At 41.0% G+C, this 19,657-nt stretch overlaps 2 long non-coding RNA genes across 4 annotated transcripts; one reads left to right on the forward strand and one right to left on the reverse strand.

Moving 5' to 3' along the window:
- Positions 1–9,139: 9,139 nt before the first annotated feature.
- Positions 9,140–10,206, forward strand: LOC131443460 (uncharacterized). The gene is made up of 3 exons (XR_009233613.1): positions 9,140–9,185; positions 9,737–9,766; positions 10,103–10,206. It is a non-coding gene; the product is annotated as an uncharacterized LOC131443460 (long non-coding RNA).
- Positions 10,207–13,425: 3,219 nt separating this feature from the next.
- Positions 13,426–16,321, reverse strand: LOC131443455 (uncharacterized). 3 transcript variants are annotated; one of them, XR_009233608.1, is made up of 5 exons: positions 15,116–16,321; positions 14,803–15,040; positions 14,282–14,477; positions 13,900–13,998; positions 13,426–13,719 (listed from the first exon to the last, which is right to left on the reverse strand). It is a non-coding gene; the product is annotated as an uncharacterized LOC131443455 (long non-coding RNA). The 3 variants fall into 3 exon arrangements; XR_009233607.1 differs by having other exon boundaries at positions 13,426–13,998; XR_009233606.1 differs by having other exon boundaries at positions 13,900–14,477.
- Positions 16,322–19,657: the final 3,336 nt, after the last annotated feature.

Genomic DNA, 19,657 nt, shown 5'->3' on the forward strand with positions numbered 1-19,657 from the left:
CCAATAGATAGATACATATGTATGTTAAACATCTGGACTTTGAAGAGATGTCGTTAATTGTGACGATTGAGAATAAACGTTTAATTTTACTTTAGTTTCTTAAATCTTATCAAAATATGACCTCGTCCTCTGGATCCTTTTTTTTCACCTACAATGGCTGTAATCTGTTTTCACCGGAAACATAAAATTATCAGTCACTATCTGATCTTTCAGTCCAGCAGAACTTCTCTTTCACCAAAAGCACAAATGTCCTCTAAACCAGTGATTTCCAAACATTTTAGTCGCTGAACAACAGAATCAGTGACGTGAGATTCATGAGCTTCACAGTAAAAACATCACGTCGACAAAAAGTCACAACTTTTTCATTTTCAGTGCATTTCTTTTTCAATCCGTGTTTCTGCTGCACGTCACATGTACTTTTATGTGTTATCGTCTATGTGTTTTTTTATATTGTTTATATGTGAAATGAACTAAACAGCTGATGGAGACAGAGTGAGTCAGAGGAGGCGGAGTTAAGTCATAAGAACATGATGGATCTGTAACAGGGAAGTGATTGTTTTGCAGTTAGCAGCACTAGCCAAGTTAGCTGAGAGAGGATCCACTTTTCAGACAAAGGTCAAAGTAAAAGAAAACGAGTTCATATCTTAGGAATTATTGAACAGGAAATTCCACTTTTCACTGTAGCTGTCACTTTTACTCCATGATTGATTCTTTAGCTGTGACAAAGGAACACGACTCTCTCTACAAAAACAAACACAGTGAACTTGTAGAAAAGTCTTTTGTTACAACCAGGTGACGTTTGAGCTCCAAACAACATCTGGTCGTTAACAAGAGTTTGTGTTTATAGATGTTACATTTAAATATGTTTGATGTCAAACCATCACTCAGTGAATTAAGACCATACAGAAGTTCAGCTCGTGGGTTCTGAGCATCCATGTGATTCCAGTGTGTAATATCACATGTCCACCAGCAGATGTCAGCATTTATACTGTGTCAGCAGAGCTGCTTCAAAAGGGTTGGGCCTTCTTCACGTTCAGAGGAACCAGGACATGTTCACGTCCCATAATAAGACAAGTTTGCAGTATTACACCAGACATTTAAGCCTCTCTAAGTCACTACAGGGTCAATTCATTCTGTGTAAAAACCTCAGTCACTGAACAAGAGTCAGTGACGTGAGATTCATGAGCTTCACAGTAAAAACATCACGTCCACTCAGTTACAGTGTTGTTTTCGTCAACGATGACGATGACGATGACGAAATTATTTTGTTGACGCCCCTTTTTTTAGTAGAGTCGGTCGCGGCGCACCACCGGCGTAGGAAATTTCATGTCAAACATGTGTGTAACTACGTACACACATGCTTCGCTGTTCACAGACGCTGAAGAATCTTTTCTTCCACCAACGTCGTAAATACTGATGAAAAAAAGACACAAACTTTTAAATTGATATCACGTCACGAATATAAACCTTTGTTTTTACTGTAGAGGAGCAAAGAAATGCTAAATCTGATTAAAGTGACGGTGAAGACAAAGAGGAATCAACAAAATATTAATGCACCCAAATTGAATGCGGCCACTTTTACTGTTTTTTTTTTGTTTTTTTTACTTTAAGTCAAAATGTCTGCTGTGAAAAACCGACGACAAACCATCGCGACTCAAATCTCAACGTAAATTGCAAATTTGTGAGTCATGTCATTTACAGCTGTATCTGTAACAGCTGACTAAACAAATCGTTTTATAAAAACTTCAGTTTATACGTGTTATTTAAAACCGTGGTTCCCAAAGTCTGGGTCAGGGCCCACAGATGGGTCATGGGAGATTTTTGTTTTGGGTCCTAAAACAAAGTTTTCAACCTTTAATTTAAGATTTATGTGTCTATGATTTATGATTTAAATAACCTATAAATAACCGATAACTTAAATAACTAATGACACATTTTCCTTAATGATCTTGTCAGTTTGTAATTCAGAATGATGATAACACACGATTTATGTTGTGATTTGGGTCACGGTAGTTTGCCATCATTAAAAAGTGGATCCACGCGTAGAAAGTTTGGGAAACACCTGCTGCCCATCTGTGGGTCCCGCCCCAGGGTTTGTGAACCACCATGTATAAAAATGATGTTACTGAAGCTCATAAAATGGACGTTTTATTGTTCTGATCAGTTAGTTTCTGAGCTGTCAGTGAACTCATCACACGTCATCAAAGGAAATCTTACTTGTGGTCGGCTGACTGCTGCATGTGATCATTGTGTTCAAAAAACGCCTTGAGTCTCTGAACAGACCCTAAACCCAGGTCAGGTCCAGGTCCAGGTCCAGAGTCTGGTCTAGAACACACACACACACACACTCAGCTGTGAGAGTGAGTCAAGTGATGAGATTGCTGAGTCATGGTCAAATCTTCGCCTCACCTCTGAGTCATGGTGGCTTTAGGGGGCAGGGCTCATCCCCCCTCTCTGTCCTTGATCTGGGTCAGAGCAGAGCGCCACCTGCTGGGAGATCATCACTCGTCCATGACAACAACAGAGGTAGAAAAACCAAGAACTGATTGAACGTCTAACTCAACCGGGGCCACACTTAATAATCTGGGGGCCCTAAGCAACAAAAGCGTTTGGGGGCCACAGTTTGAAACACAAACTCCCGTAAAATATTATTTCAGAATTTTACAAAATTTTGATTTCAGAGAAAAGCAGTGGACCGTCTCTCCCCGGCCAAACCTGAACCTCACTTCTTCTGTGGGTTCTAACCTTAATCTCACTCCTTCTGTGGGTTATAACCTTAATCTCACTCCTTCTGTGGGTTCTAACCTTAATCTCACTCCTTCTGTGGGTTATAACCTTAATCTCACGCCTTCGGTGGGTTGTAACATTAATTTCACTCCTTCTGTGGGTTCTAACCTTAATCTCACTCCGTCTGTGGGTTATAACCTTAATCTCACTCCTTCGGTGGGTTGTAACATTAATTTCACTCCTTCTGTGAGTTCTAACCTGAACCTCACTCTTTCTGTGGGTTCTAACCTGAACCTCACTCCTGTGGGTTCTAACCTTAACTTCAATCCTTCTGTGAGTTCTAACCTGAACCTCACTCCTTCTGTGGGTTCTAACCTTAACCTCACTCCTGCTGTGGGTTCTAACCTGAACCTCACTCTTTCTGTGAGTTCTAACCTTAACTTTAATCCTCCTGTGAGTTCTAACCTGAACCTCACTCCTTCTGTGGGTTCTAACCTTAACCTCACTCCTTCTGTGGGTTCTAACCTGAACCTCACTCCTTCTGTGGGTTCTAACCTTAACTTCAATCCTTCTGTGAGTTCTAACCTTAACCTCACTCCTTCTGTGGGTTCTAACCTTAACCTCACTCCTTCTGTGGGTTATAACCTGAACCTCACTCCTATTGTGGGTTCTAACCGTAACCTCACTCCTTCTGTGGGTTCTAACCTGAACCTCACTCCTTCTGTGAGTTCTAACCTGAACCCCACTCCTTCTGTGGGTTCTAACCTTAATCTCACTCCTTTTGTGGGTTATAACCTGAACCTCACTCCTTCTGTGGGTTATAACCTGAACCTCACTCCTTCTGTGGGTTCTAACCTGAACCTCACTCCTTCTGTGGCTTCTAACCTTAATCTCACTCCTTCGGTGGGTTATAACCTTAATCTCACTCCTTCTGTGGGTTCTAACCTAAACTTCACTCCTTCTGTGAATTCTAACCTGAACCTCACTCTTTCTGTGGGTTCTAACCTGAACCTCACTCCTTCTGTGGGTTATAACCTGAACCTCCCTCCTTCTGTGGGTTCTAACCTTAATCTCACTCCTTCTGTGGGTTATAACCTTAACCTCACTCATTATGTGGGTTCTAACCTTAATCTCACCCCTTCTGTGGGTTCTAACCTTAACTTCACTCCTTTTTGGGTTATAACCTGAACCTCACTCCTTCTGTGGGTTATAACCTGAACCTCACTCCTTCTGTGGGTTATAACCTAAATCTTTCATGCTTGTATGTGCTTCTTTTCGAGCAGTCACCAATTAAAAACCCCATAGAGACTGTGTCTGTCCCTCGACCTACTAAAGTTAAAACTAAAGTAAATAAAGTAAATAAATCAATAAGAAACAGAAGAGGAGTTAGACATTCTAACTCTATAAAGATTATTACCAACAATAATATAGAGTCAAATAATACCACTTTTAAATGTGGACTATTAAATATAAGGTCACTCTCCTCAAAATCTGTTTTAATAAATGACCTCATTTCTGACAATTGTATTGATTTATTCTGTGTAACTGAAACTTGGTTACATGAAGAAGATTACGTTAGTCTAAATGAGTCAACTCCACCCACTCATGCTAATACCCATATTCCTAGAAGCTCAGGCCGAGGAGGAGGTGTAGCAGCCATTTTTAATACTAGATTATTAATCAATCCCAAGCCCAAACCAGGATATTCATCGTTTGAAAGCCTTATTCTTAATCTATCTCATCCTAGTTGGAAATCACAGAAACCAATTATGATAGTCCCAGTTTATCGTCCACCTGCACCTTATTCAGAGTTCCTATCAGAGTTCTCTGAGTTCTTATCTGAGTTGGTGCTTAAGACAGATCAAATCATAATTGTAGGGGATTTCAACATCCATGTAGATGTTGACCGTGATAGTCTTAGCTGCGCATTTAACTCGCTGTTGGAATCAATAGGTTTTATTCAACACGTTAATAAACCAACTCATTGCCTTAATCACACCCTCGACCTTGTTTTAACTTATGGTATTGATATTGATAACTTAAACATAGTTCCTCAAAACCCTCTCCTTACTGATCATTATTTACTCACATTTAATTGTACAATAATGAACTACAATAACATAAATAAGAAATACTGTCTGATAATAATATGAATACATTCAAAGAGACAGTGCAACCTTTATTTAACTCGGTGCCATATGTCAGTACATCTGAAGGTACCTTTTGTGATTTTACTCCCGCCCTCATAGATAACCTTGTTGATAGTACAGCAGCCTCACTGCGTACTACATTAGACTGTGTTGCCCCTCTGAAAAAGAAAGTGGTGAATCAGATGAGACGAGCACCATGGTTTAACTCCAATACTCGTGCTCTTAAACAGGCGTTACGTAGATTAGAAAGAAAATGGCGTTCCAATAACCTAGAGGAATTTTATATAGCCTGGAAAGATGGTTTTGTAGCTTACAAAAAAGCCCTACACAAAGCTAGAGTTGCCTATTACTCTTCTCTAATTGAAGAAAATAAGAATAATCATAGATTTCTTTTCAGCACTGTAGCCAGGCTGACACAGAGCCACAGCTCCACTGAACCATCTATTCCTTTAACACTGAGCAGTGATGACTTTATGAACTTTTTTGTGAATAAAATAACATCAATTAGAATAAATATTGATCATCTCCTCCCTCATATTGGGACTAACTCATCTTTTAGCACAAGAGCTTTAGAAGCACCAGGTGCACAGTTAGACAGTTTCTCCCCTATAGATCTCCCTGAGTTAACATCATTAGTTTCATCATCTAAGCCATCAACCTGTCAGTTAGATCCTATCCCCACCAAACTGTTTAAAGATGTGTTTCCTTTAATTAACAGCTCTATATTAACTCAAATTAATCTATCCTTATTAACTGGATATGTGCCCCAAACGTTTAAAATAGCAGTTATTAAACCCCTTCTCAAAAAAGCGACCCTTGACCCAGATATTTTAGCTAATTACCGACCTATATCTAATCTTCCCTTTGTTTCTAAAATCTTAGAAAAGGCAGTTGCTAATCAATGATGTGAATATTTGTGCATTAATGGCCTGTTTGAAGATTTTCAGTCAGGTTTTAGATTAAACCATAGCACAGAAACAGCACTAGTTAAAGTTAGTAATGATCTTCTCTTGGCCTCAGATAATGGTCTAGTCTCTTTACTTGTCCTGTTAGATCTTAGTGCTGCATTTGACACCATTGATCATAATATTCTACTGCAGAGATTGGAGCAGACTCTTGGTATCACAGGTGCTGCCCTCTGCTGGTTTAAATCATACTTATCTGAGAGATTCCAGTTTGTTCATGTTAATGATAAAACCTCACTACAAACCAAAGTTAGCGCTGATTCCAGTGTGTAATATCACATGTCAACCAGCAGATGTCAGCATTTATACTGTGTCAGCAGAGCTGCTTCAAAAGGGTTGGGCCTTCTTCACGTTCAGAGGAACCAGGACATGTTCACATCCCATAATAAGACAAGTTTGCAGTATTACACCAGACATTTAAGCCTCTCTAAGTCACTACAGGGTCAATTCATTCTGTGTAAAAACCTCAGTCACTGAACAAGAGTCAGTGACGTGAGATTCATGAGCTTCACAGTAAAAACATCACGTCCACTCAGTTACAGTGTTGTTTTCGTAAATGATGACAAAATTATTTTGTTGACGCCCCTTTTTTTTCGGTCGCGGCGCACCACCGGCGGAGGAAATTTCATGTCAAACTTATGTGTGACACTGTTGTATGATGAAGTCGGCATCAATTCATGAAAAAAACTGTTGAAAAGTTGAAATATGGAGATTAAAGGTTTCTGCCCAACAGTAATCTCCAGTACTTATTGACCTAAATGGATTTGTTAAAAGACTATACTTCTTTTTTTTAAAAACTAAAACTGACTAAAACTTTTTTGAGTTCGACTAAAATTGGACTAAAACTATCACATGATGAAATGACTAAAACTAATCAGCGTTTTAGTCCAAAAGTCTAAAACTAAGACTAAATCTAGAATGGCTGCTAAAAACAACACTGCTCAGTTACAAAGTTCTTTTTCACATGTGTGATGAGATGAGTTTAGTTCTGTTACCTTGTGAAGGCAGGAAATGATCGTCATGAAGCTGCTGAACGTCTGTGAAGTGATTCTGCTGCTGAACAGCAAACAAACCACAGACCAAAGTTTTCTCAAGTGTTATCTGAAGGAAATGTGATGAATGTGATCAAATAACTGCTCTGATCTGAACTTTACACTCAACTCCATCAACTGCAGTCAAATATTAACAGAATCAGATCTTATCACTGAACAATGATCTCACTCAGACACATAAACTTATACAGTTCTAACTCTAATCGACTCGAATTTTCCATCAACTGCTTCCTTCTCAGCCCCAGAGGCACCTCTCCCATCTCTACCTGTAACGCAGGTACTGGCGTTGTCTTAACAGCCCCACTGCAGACTCTCAGCGCCTGTGCCTGAATCACATCCAGCTTCTTAAGCCTTGATCTAGCAGCTGACCCATAGGCAATGCTGCCATAATCAAACACTGATCGTATTAAAGCCACATACACTCTTTTCAGTGCCGAGCAACTAGCTCCCCAACTCCTACCTGTCAAACATTGCAACACATTGATCACTTTTTTGCATTTCTCTTCTATTCTACCAATATGCCCTGCCCATGTTAACTGTGAGTCAAACACTACACCCACAAATGTAAATGTTCCAACTCTTTGCAGCTCATTCCCGAACATTTTCAGTTTCATTCCTTCCTCTCTTCGTTTCCTGCTAAAATACACTGTCTAGGTTTTTTTCCACTGAGAACTGGCATCCCCAGTTATAGCCCCACTCCACCACCTCATCAATAGCCCCTTGTCCTTTGCCCACAACATATGCCACATTCCTTCCTCTTTTCCACAAGGCCCCATCATCCGCAAAGAGTGACCTACCTATCTCCTCTGGTACTTTTGAGAACACGTCATTGATCATTAGTGTAAAGAGTAAAGGGCTAATCACACTCCCTTGAGGGGTCCCATTCTCTACTTAATCCAGTTGTACACCCTTCCTCTTATACCCATCTTTCACAGCTTTATTAATAATCCTTCCTTCCACATCATATCATATGCTTTCTCAATATCAAAAAACACTGCCACAACTGCTTCTTTATTTGCCTGTGCCTTTCTTATCTCTGTCTCTAGCCTTATCACTGCATCCATCGTATTTCTTCCTTTTCTAAAACCACTTTGATCATTTGCCAGCATTTCTCGTTCTTCAAGATCATATGTTAATCTTTCTGTTATCATCCTTTCCATTATTTTGCACAGATTTGATGTTAAGGCTATTGGCCTGTAACTAGTGGGTTGTGTGGGATCCTTACTGGGTGTTCTTATGGGGACCACTACTGCTTCTTTCCAGGCACTTGGTAATCTTCCCTCTTTCCATACCTTGTTGTACAATAGCAGCAACTTTAATAATGCTCTCTCCCCTAGTTGTTTTAGCATTATATTGCATATCTTATCTTTCCCTGGGGAGGTTGGTCTTGATTTATTTATTGCCCTCGTCATTTCTGCCATAGTAAATGGTCCGTCAGTTGCTTCCCCTGTTTCTTCCCTCCTGTCTAGCACACCTGGATACTGATTCATTGTTTTCTCTCTCCTCCTCCTCCTCCTCCCCTCTTCTGATAGATTTTCAATGCCATGTACTCCTGGAAATGACTTTGCCATCATTTCTGTCTTATCCCTGTTAGAAATTGCAGTCTCCTCCCCACACGTCATGACCGGATAATCCCATACCTTTCTATCTCCCCCCATCTTTTTTATCATTCCCCATACTTCTCCTACAGGTGTCGTTCTTCCTATTTTTTCACAAAATTCTCTCCAGCTTGCCCTCTTGGCCTGGCGTATTGTTCTTGTCACTACTGTCTGTGCCTTCTTACATTGGACTAGCTGCTGCACGCTATGGGTTCTTTTGAGTTGTTTAAATTCTCTGTTTCTTTTTTAACAGCTTGACGACATTCTTCTGTCCACCACGGTACCAGTTTCCTATTTATCGTGCTCTTACTCTGGGGGATGGCTCCCTCTGCTGACCTTAAAATTCCTGAGGTTATGTTCTCATTTATCTCCTCTATATCCCCAGATTTTGTTTCTAATTAAACTTCCGAGTGATCATGACTTATTCTTTTATGTTTAGTAAGAACCTGCTATCATTATGAAACAACATTAGTTGTTTGTACTATTTAGCTGAAATATTAATTGCACTAATCAGGTTTAGCAGAGATAACTTGGTATGTTTACCTTTATAAGAAAGGGGAGGGGGCTAATTCAAAAACCTGCCTGGTTGCGTGACAAGACCAGCGTCGTGTAACTTGGACACCTGGCGGGACGAGCAGGCATCGGCGGCAGACGGTACCCTAACTTGGAAGCAACTCGACTCCAAGTGGAACGGTTAGTATGATAAGTAACTGTTAGCCTAGTTATCTTTGTGGGAATTTTTAATACTCGAAAGCTTGTGGATAATTTGTTGGCGCAGCTTTTTTATTTTTTTGAACCTGTGCATCGTGCTAATAGTACTTATTGCTAACACTAGCTAATGTTAACTCAAAGAAGAGTCAGCTGAATGTTAATGTTCGCTTCGTGTCCTCAGTCTGAGGACGGCTCACATACCGGCGAGTGTGCGCGACTGTATCATTTCTATAACCGTGATTTTACGCAAAAGAAAAGTGATTCTGCCGCTGTCTGGGTAAAGAAGTGTAGCAGGCGCTATGGAGGAGGTTACGTTGCGAACACCGCGAGCTGCTTGCAGCGCGTTGATCCGCTTGACCCGTCCTTGGCCGCTCTTTTTCCCTCTCACTCACTCTCACACACACGCTCGTTAACATGTCAGTTTTCTCTGTAACATCGGCGTCGTTTCGCTTCTAATACCTTATTGTATTTAACAGTGACGTTGTTGAGCTGAGTTGTTGAACTAAACATGTTCTCGTTTTCTATTTTTACAGATCCCTGTGGTGTGAGGAAGCTTTGGAAGTGTAAGTATTGTGAGTTTATCTGTGATAAAAGGGGTCACCTTTTAAAACATTATCGTTTCAAACACGATCAAATAAAAGTCAAACTGCTCAAGTAACCTTTCACTGTCAGTCATGTGATTTTTCTGCACCCTGCACAGAAGCGATCTTTCTCACTCACTTGCACAGTACACATTTAAAGGTAAATCACAGAGTCCAGTGTAACTTTCACACACATGTGTATTCTACATTTAATGCACACAGAAGTAAGGAGCACAGAACACACAACTGGAAGATGTTCAGGCCAGAAATAGTCTCTAGTAGTGTAACTAATTTAGTGTGTAACTCTTTATTTATCAGGTGTTCATGGAGTTCAGCAGGATCGTGGGCAAGAACCTCAAGCAGGACTTTTATGAGAACATCGATCGGCACAGTCTTCGTCTCCTGGAGTTATTTGGATCCAAGAGAGGGAATGTTGGACAGTTGTTGACACAGATTTCACAACAGACCAATGTAGGTCCATAGACATTTTGTACTTGGCATTGTTTTTCACAGGTTTTGAAAAACATCATATCACATTGATACTCTATTAGTTGTATAATTTAATCCAAACATTGCTTGGTTTGTTTAAGCCTTCTTATAGATCATTATTTGTTTTTCATTTTAGCTATCTAACTTGTGTTACTATGTGTAATTCCCAAAAGACTCCAGAGCCAACTGCGCTCCGGACACAGGTGCTCAGAGGGCTTCCTATCATCCTTGGGGACAACCCCACAAACTTCTTTAAAGCAGGCTTTGTAAGTAAGCTCTTGCTTTCTTATCATTTTTGCCATGACACTCTTATATTGATGAAACTTGTTTTTCAAATGAGAACTCTAATGTAATGATTGTGCTCTTCTGTTACTCTTTATTAAGGAATCTGATGATGATGATGATTCTTTTCGTGACCTTGACATTGGGACACTTGTCATTGAGCGTGAAGGTGCTGTGCACACATCTTCCCAGCATCTCAGTCCAGCCTCGTTGCAAATCATCATTGAGGGAGAAGTCGTGATGGACAACATTCAAAATCTGCCGACAGCAATGTGCATTCTGTTTGGACTCGCGTATGCACTCCATCTTAACTACCCCAAGACTATGAAGCTCACATTTCAGTTCATCCAACAGGTTTTGCTCTCATTAGACCTAAAGCCAAAGCTACAGCGTTTGAAAAATCAGCTTGAAATGTAAAGAGATGTCAATTCTTCTGTAAGAAGCTGTTGACTCTTTTTTTTTGCCGCACCAGTAAAACAATTTCTGACGTGTGGGGAAAACCTTTATATTTTCTGTAAAGCAAGCAGATGAACAGACACACGTACAACGCAGACACACACGTACAACACACACAAACAACACTGACACACACTTAAATGCTGTAGGAAGCGTGCTGAAGGATGGGAAAATTGGACAACTGAAGACATAAGACATTATTGTTTCAGTTCTTCATCAGTCTATGTTGATGGAATTAGATATTGTTCTGATATGATGGCCTGTTGGTTCATGCTCTGGTCTCCCTTCATTTAGGAAGATGAAACAGATCCTGTTTATTTGTAGTTTCTTGTACATTTGAGTGAGGGTTTCTTGTGAATTTTGTTTGTTTATGGATTTACCACTTTAATCTCAGGGGACATCCATGTTTTTTTCTTGTAAATCTGTGACACATTCAACATCCACACAAATAACAGACAGACAGGGACAACACCAACACACGTAAACAACACAGACACGTACAACACCAACACGCACAACACACACGTAAACAACACAGACACATACAACAATACGCATAACACGCGTAAACAACACCAACAGTCACAACACAAACACGTACAACACCCACTGTCACGGCCCTTGGCTGTGACGCCCTGCCACAAGTGTTTGTCATGTGTTAAGTAAACAGAAGACGTGTGCCAGCCCTTGCTCCTGATTGGTGGCTCTGGTTCCTGCCTGGTCTTCCTCCACCAATTCACCCGCCTGCCTCGGCCTGCCTGTTCTCCTGCACTGTGATTGGGTCACCCTGCTCCAGCTTCACCTACCCAATCCTGCCTCAGCTTGTTTACAGTCACACCTGTTAAGAATCAGCAGCAGAGAGTCACTCGTGGGCACTGTGCTTTCATGTGAGCAGTTGGCCCCTTTGTCGCTCTGTTTTGGGAGCAGCTTTTGAGTATTCACTTTGAGATTTGTGAGTTTTGACTGTTGTGAGTACTAGTTTGTTTGTTAGCCACTTTGTCTCGGCCTGTGCGCCAGACTTTGAGTTAAACTATTCCTTTTGGTTTTAAGTGGGTGTGCTCTACATTGACGGCCCTGAGCCTGTATTTTTTTTAGTGCCAAACCCTGTCCTTGTTACATCGGACTTAGGGGTGCTATTCCCAGTTTGGTGTTTTGGTTTTGATGTGTTTTTGGTATTTTGATTTTGGGAATAGCCGCCTCCTCCCTTGGTTTATTGTGATTGATTTATGTTAACTTTACCTTCCGTATTAATAAAACAAACTAATTTTTGCTAAACCAATTCCATCTGGTTATTTATGTTATTTCCCCTTCCCCAACGAGTTAGGGTTGTAACACCCACACATAATTGTTGTTTCAATTATTTGAATACGTTTGTAATAACAAGATGTTTGTTTTACCTTTTTTCTGAGAAAATAAAATGCATTGGAGCATTTACAGGTGTTTCTTTTTTCCATCCAAGTTAATTGAAACTATGTTTTATACCATATAAAAAAATCAAAAGGTAATTAAATAAGAGGAAAATACAGTAATTGTAATAAATGATGAGTAGCAATAATATGCCATTATAGTTTTATTTAATGATTTACAGTGAGTAAACACTATAATAAATATAAGTACTAAACATAAGGTTTTGTGTTCATGAACGATGAGCTGGATTTGAACACTTTTTGATTTCACTTCGGCTGTACTATTGATCACTCCTGTTATGAACGTCACAAAAGTCTCTTTTCTTCACATACATCCTGTCATCTGCCCTTAGTTGTGTTTCTTGCGTTTCCACAGCTCTTTGCTCATTTCTATCTTGATTCTGTGTTCTTTTTTTTTTTATATTATACATTTTTATTTTTGAACAAAGAACCAGGAAAAGAACATCCCCCAAGAACAAAGAGGGAGAGAAAAAAAACAAAACAAACAAATATAAGCAACAACAAACAAAAATAAAATGCACAAGTAATCACCTAGTTGGTGAAAACAGGTACATAAATATAAAGAACAAATAAACAAAATAGAACAAAACACAGAGGGAGGCGAAAGAGAAAATCCACAATAATAATAGTAAAAACAATAGTATAATAGTGTGCTCACTAAAAAATGTTACATGTTAAAAAATTGAATCAGATTGATTCAGTTGGGGTCCAGAGAGGAGAGGGTGTTTACATATGTGATGAGAGATTCCCATCTTTCATAAAAATTGGCAGCTGAGCCTCTAAGGGAATATTTAACTTTTTCCAATGAAAAAAAAAGACATTAAATCACTTAACCAAGAAGTAGTAGAAGGGAGCGTTCACGCTTTTCCAATGTAATAGAATACGTCTGCGGGCTATGAGCGAGGCAAAAGCAACAACATCAGAGTTTTTCTCAGTGAGACTAGATGGAGCACGAGGTACCCCAGAGATGGATATCAGTGTGCAGAATGTTCTAACTTGATATTGAGGGCAGTGTTTAATAATTTGAAAAAAAATTTGGGACAAGAAAAAACGCCCCAGCTCCATGGGCTCTCCCACTCCCTCCCTGGGGTATCGAGGCTGCTCGGGAGGTGATCGGTGGGGCGCCAGCCCAGTCGGCGTTGCAGAGCGTGGTGGTCGGTCGTCGCGCTGCCTGAGCTTGTGGAGTCTGTTGTCGGTCCGGATGGCCAGAGCAATTAGGGCGTCCAGGCTTGTCGGCAGGTCCAGCGGCACCAGCTGCTCCTGGATCGGTTTCGCCAGCCCCTTCAGGAAGATGTCGTAGAGCGCCGTCGCGTTATAAAAGGTAAGTCACAATCCTAGTGATTGGAGTTCCTAAAAGGCTGTGAAAATGAACAAACAGAAATCTCTCCCAAGGAGGAAAACAAAAGGGGCTATAAATCTTAACTAAGGTATCAGCTAACAGGCTATGATAAGAAAACTTACAAAAGAAAGCGTCGCTCACAAAGAGGATCAAAAACTTGTGGCATCTGTGGCTGTAACGAGGAGCTCTAGTGATCAGGCATGGACGAAAACACACTGGCACTGAAACAGGGAAACAGAGGCCGTTTCTCAATACTCAAGTAAGTGTGGCGACACGAGGTATGGGGAGGTGCCTTTTTAAGGCAGCATCGATAAATTTAATAGTTGCCAGACAACGCCACCCTGGGAATTTCACCCAGGGATTTCTTATAAGAGGACTAACCCCAAATAAAGGAAGGCACTGAGGTTCGTTATGCAACGAGACAGAGACGGCAGTTCAATGATACAAAAACACTTTTATTTACACAAATTTCTATTTTAAAAATAATATAAAAGAATTACTCACGTAAGGGGACATATAAGGGGAACCAATCAGTGCTGAGACCTACAGCGATAAACCGTATCCAAAAGAAAAGGGGATCCCAGGAACACCACACGTGAAGCAAATAAAAGTAAACAAAACAAAGAAGCTACAAAGTGCTAACACAACAAAAAGGGGACACCGTGACCAGGACACCAATCCACCACCGTAGGCTCAGCACCTGAATGGGGGCGACCAGAAAGCAACCAATTAGACTACAACAAATAATGAAACAAAACAATAACTAATAACAAAAGAGAAATCAAAGAATTAATTGTACAGGAATTATAATAATTAAACCCAATGACAAATAAACAAAATTCTATATAAAAGCAACTGGAAAGCAACCCATAATAACCCAAAACTAACAGAATAATTGTAATTATGGTTACAGCAAAACAAATTACAAACGAAATCAAAGAAATTACCAGAAAGGAACAAAATCAAATGTATATTCCCACACTGTCCTCTCATGCAAGTACACACACACACACACACACACACACAGTTTAAGATGAAGCTGCGCCAACTATCGGAGACGCGTTACCAAGCGACCGGCGGAGCGGCAAATGCCGATGCAAGCGAGGCGATCAGTTCTTCAAACACACAGTTCCAATGAGGCACAGCAATCAGTCCAAATAATCTCTTTAAATGAGGCAAAGAAGTGAAGAGACAAAGCGGAAGCAAAGCAGCAGCGGTTCTAGGAGCGGATTAGTCGGCGCTGCGCCGTTACGGTCAGTCGTCCTACGATGAAGTGAACAAACAATGAGCAACTTATGAATGGCTGGAGGAGGAAGCTAAGACCACTGCACTACATACCGATCAGGCGATCCCGGCCAACACAGCGTGGGACGGAGGAATCACGCTCCCCGAGAGCGACCAGCGGCGGACAGTGAGCGGCACACAGCGCGGCGCACACAGAGCGGGACACAGCGCGCAGCCAGCAGCAACACCCAGGTGGACCTTTATAAAACAATAACATTAGCACTGGATGGGCGACATACGTGAGAAGTGCAGCCGGCAGCCCACCTGTAACCACACGGACGCGGAAATGGAGGAAGCACAGGAGTGACGCGACCCAGCCTCCAGCAAGCAAGGGGCTGACAGGTGCTTTACGCCCGCCTTTATGTGGCAGTCTCCCACGGAGATTGGGTGGAACTGCAGCACACCTGACAGTTACCAGGACAATGAACCCTTCCCCGGCTGGGACAGGTTAGCTAGCTCAGGGGTCGGCCGTCCTCCTCTCACGAGATCTAGCTTCTCTTGAAAAGTTCTTCTTGAAAATGGCCTTGCCAGTATATCAGCAACCAAATCAACGCGTAGCTCTCCTTCGGCCATTGTGGGTTAAAAAAGGTTTTTAACCGTTAACAATCCCGGGTGTGGCTCTGCTGATCTGCAGAGCACTGCCGTGGCTCAAACTAGTAAGTATCCAATCACTGCTAGAGAGTCTGGCCGTTTCTCAATATCCATACTTGTGCGTACTTGTGCGTACTTGCGTACTCCCGTACTTGTGCGTACTTGCGTACTCCCGTACTTGTGAAAACGTCATCAGCCTCAGTCCAAGTGCTGTTCCAATTCTCAAGTAAGCGAACAGCGAGGACGGTTCTCAAACCCAGAAGTGTCCTCGCTCCGCCCATTTTTACCAAGTAAAAAAAACTTAAGTGTACTTGCGATGGCCATGTATCCCAGAATTCATTTGGGCGGAGCATAGCAGCAAGTAATAGAAATATAAATCTGAAATAAATATTTTTCTGTGTCCCGGAACAAAGTTTTAACATCATTTGAGGCGAGAAATGAGTCATTTAGAAATCAAACATGTGGTTTGTGTATGAAGATATGACGTATTTATAGTTTGGCAGCGACGTTTGTCGGAGGTGATAAGCTCCGCCTCTGCGGACGCTCGGCGCTCACTGTGCCCGGCACAGAGCAGCGTGACCTCGGCCTGTCCTGATGAAATGATCCGCTGGCTCAGACGTCGCTGTCATTAGATGCTCGGTGTGATCCATAGATTTGTTGTTGACGTGTTATTTTGTTTTTAATGGAAACGTTTTGACCTGACAGTTTAAAAGTTTGTATATTGTTAATGTTTTATTTATTTTAACTTTGAATTTTAGATTTATATTAAAGTCGAGATTTATATTTAAATATAATATGTAAATATTAGATATGTATAGTATAGTATGTAGAGTAGTATATATTTGTACACGTACATATATGTCATACATACATATATATATACATATATACTACTCTACAATGCTGTAATATATCTATTTTCCACATTGTATTATTTGTATTGTATATTTTAATAGAAATACATTAATAAATGAAGTTAAATATTTAAAATGTAAAAATAATAACAACATATATATGCATTTATTAAAAGTATTTCATATGTTCATTTATCAACACTGTAGGTGGCGGTAATGAGGCTGCAGCACTTGGCGCCAGCCACCATTCAAACAGCAGAACAATACATACATACTTGCATACTTGAGTATTGAGAAACAACCACATACTTGTGTACTCCCGTACTTGGCAAGTATATACTCCCAGCGTACTTCTCAAGTATATACTTCCCAAGTACGCAAGTACATACTTGCTTACTTGAGTATTGAGAAATGGCCTCTGTCAATCACTGTGTTTTATCTGTGGTGTGTGTGAAGGCTTCAAGAATGTAACTGGAGCATGCAGCCCTGTATTTTTTACACTTCAGAGCCGGATTAAATAAATGGACTAAACTAGGCAGACTGTATTTTTTGGGCCCCCCTCCATCGATATTATTTAGGAATTGAAATCTGAAACTTACCAAAGTTACTAATAAAAGTTAATTCACATTTTACATAGCGTAGTCTTTGGTTACGAGTTGGTTCTTTGTATGCCAACATAAGCCATGTATAGTCACGTATTTATACGTTACTACAAGGCTCTATTAAATGCTATTAAATTATGCTTATCTTATCCATTGTGAGTGTCATTGTTAAGGCAGTAGTACCAGTAAATCACCAATAGGTGTCAGCATTGCTATGTAAACAGAGCAAATAAGATAAATGTTGTAAGCTATTGCATTTTGCAGAAAATCTTAATTAAATGTGTTGATTAAATTGAATAGTTTAATAAGTAGTCAAATATACAAAGACCAATAACATGTGCAGTAAGAGAAACTGTGCTGTCGTGGTAAAGAGGTTTATTTTCATGGACAAGCATCACCTCTCTTCCATTTTCTGGTATTCAGCTCCTGGTCTGGACTGTTCAGCAGTTTTCTCCACTGGTCTGGATGTTTCTCTGGATGGTGAACTGTGCATTGTTGTTTTTGGAAGCCATTCTACATTTAGTCTTAGATTTAGTCTTTTGGACTAAAACGCTTATTAGTTTTAGTCACGTTTCAGTCATTTCTATAGTGCAGTGTCACACATAAGTTTGACATGAAATTTCCTCCGCCGGTGGTTCGTCGCGACCGACTCTAGATCGGCTTGGAAGGTGGTTTACAGCGAACCCCCGCCCGGACCTCGCCGCGGACATGTGCACTCGCTGCGGCTTCTCCCGCCCGCCTGCCCCCAGCGCGACTGTCCTCAGAACGCCCTGACAGCGTCGCGTCATCGGGACGAGGAGCGTAAATCGTCTTGAAACGCGGACCAAGTCATTTTTAGGTTTTGATTGTCCCTCTGTCTGGGCCCCCCCCTGCCAATCGGACCCTAGGCACGTGCCCAGTTTGCCTTTGCGTTAATCCGGCTCTGTTTGGCTTTGCACCCAATAAATGTTGAGGCAACTGGTCATCTGCTGAAATGTATCGAGGTGACTGCTTACTATTTGCAGACACAAAGATTTCTGCATCAGCATTTAAGGTTCCAGCCTTCCTTTGCTCTCTCTCAAAGTAGGAATTCATTCCATCAGACTTACTACACACAGCCCTAGACACACGTGAACCATCAGAGACCTTTAATACACCTATTTTAGCCATTGATGCAGCTATCTCCATCTCCAAGTCAAGCTGTTCTCTCTTTTTCCTCAACTGCTCTTCTTGCTCCTGCAAAGCATGTTTTTCTTTGAATAGTCTTTGGCGGGCCACGAGTGCTGCCATTTCGGCCTCAGCTTTAACACGTGTTGATGAAGTAGAGGAAGCCATAGATCTTCCTCCAACTGAACTCCTTTTCTTAACAGAAGTGTTTCTTATGTTCTCAGAATCATTTAAAATGCTTCTTCCATCATCTCCATTCTGTGCATCAAACCACTCAACGTTAGGTGGGTCAGAGTGAAGTAGAACGGACATTCCATCGGTATTTACTTGTTCAGTATTTTGTTTAACTTGCCCGCTTTCAATGAGCCAAATCTTTACTTTTTCAGTAAACTCTGCATTATTTTCCTGCAAGGCTGCAAACCAAGCATTCTGCCTCTCTTGTTCCTCCAGAGGAAGCAGTGGAATCACAGAATTATGAAGCCAACCTGCATCATCAAACAGCTGAGAAAACACTTTGAGCTGAGAATCAACATTTAAAATGTTACCACCTGTGTGCATTAGCTCTTTAATAAGTTTAACAACACCTTTAATTGTGTTCACTTTAATTCTTCTTTCAGATTGAAGCTTTTCAATTGTATTTATCAACGCTTTAGCTGTGAATTTTGTTTGTCTTTTTTCACCCTTAGCACTGATATCAGAACATGACTTTGATTTATTCATTTCCATTTTTCAATAATGAATGACCACAAATCACAATGAAGTCCCACCTTTACACACACACACACACACACACACACCTTAACATGAAAATATCACTGAACAGGTTCATATGTGACCAAGCAAAAGGCAAATGTGGGTGGGACTGATTCCCCCTAACTGCCTATTAAAACGAACTAAAGACAACCCTAGTCTTCTGTGCATACTAGCGGTGGGTATTATATACCTGTATACCGATAGTCTTGGAACACACGTAGACGGCCTGAGACAAGAACTACGGCGGTACTCCCGAGCCCAATGCTCCAGCCACTTGATGCACAAAATAACAACAAACAATACAGCCACCTTATGTAGCAGCACTGCGGAGCCTAACCGGGGAAAAGTTCATCCATAAGACACGAACCTGTGTGTGTGAAAGTGTGGCGGATTCATCCCCCATATCCATTGATTGACAGGACACAATCATGCATGAATGAAACGTAGTCGTGGTCTGTGCGTCAGCGTCTCTCCGTTGACTCCGCTCGCTCCCACTTCCTTGTTGAAACGCTTCCAAACAATTCACGCTTCAAACACACTTTTGTTGACTTTGACAGCGGCCGATCGATGTTAAAGGATTTCAAAAACAAGCCGCTGGAGGCTAAACACACGCGCTAAGTGATGACGCGCACACGAAGGCGTGTCTCTGT

This window comes from Solea solea, chromosome 17 (genome assembly GCF_958295425.1).
Source record: "Solea solea chromosome 17, fSolSol10.1, whole genome shotgun sequence".
Lineage (NCBI taxonomy): Eukaryota > Metazoa > Chordata > Actinopteri > Pleuronectiformes > Soleidae > Solea > Solea solea.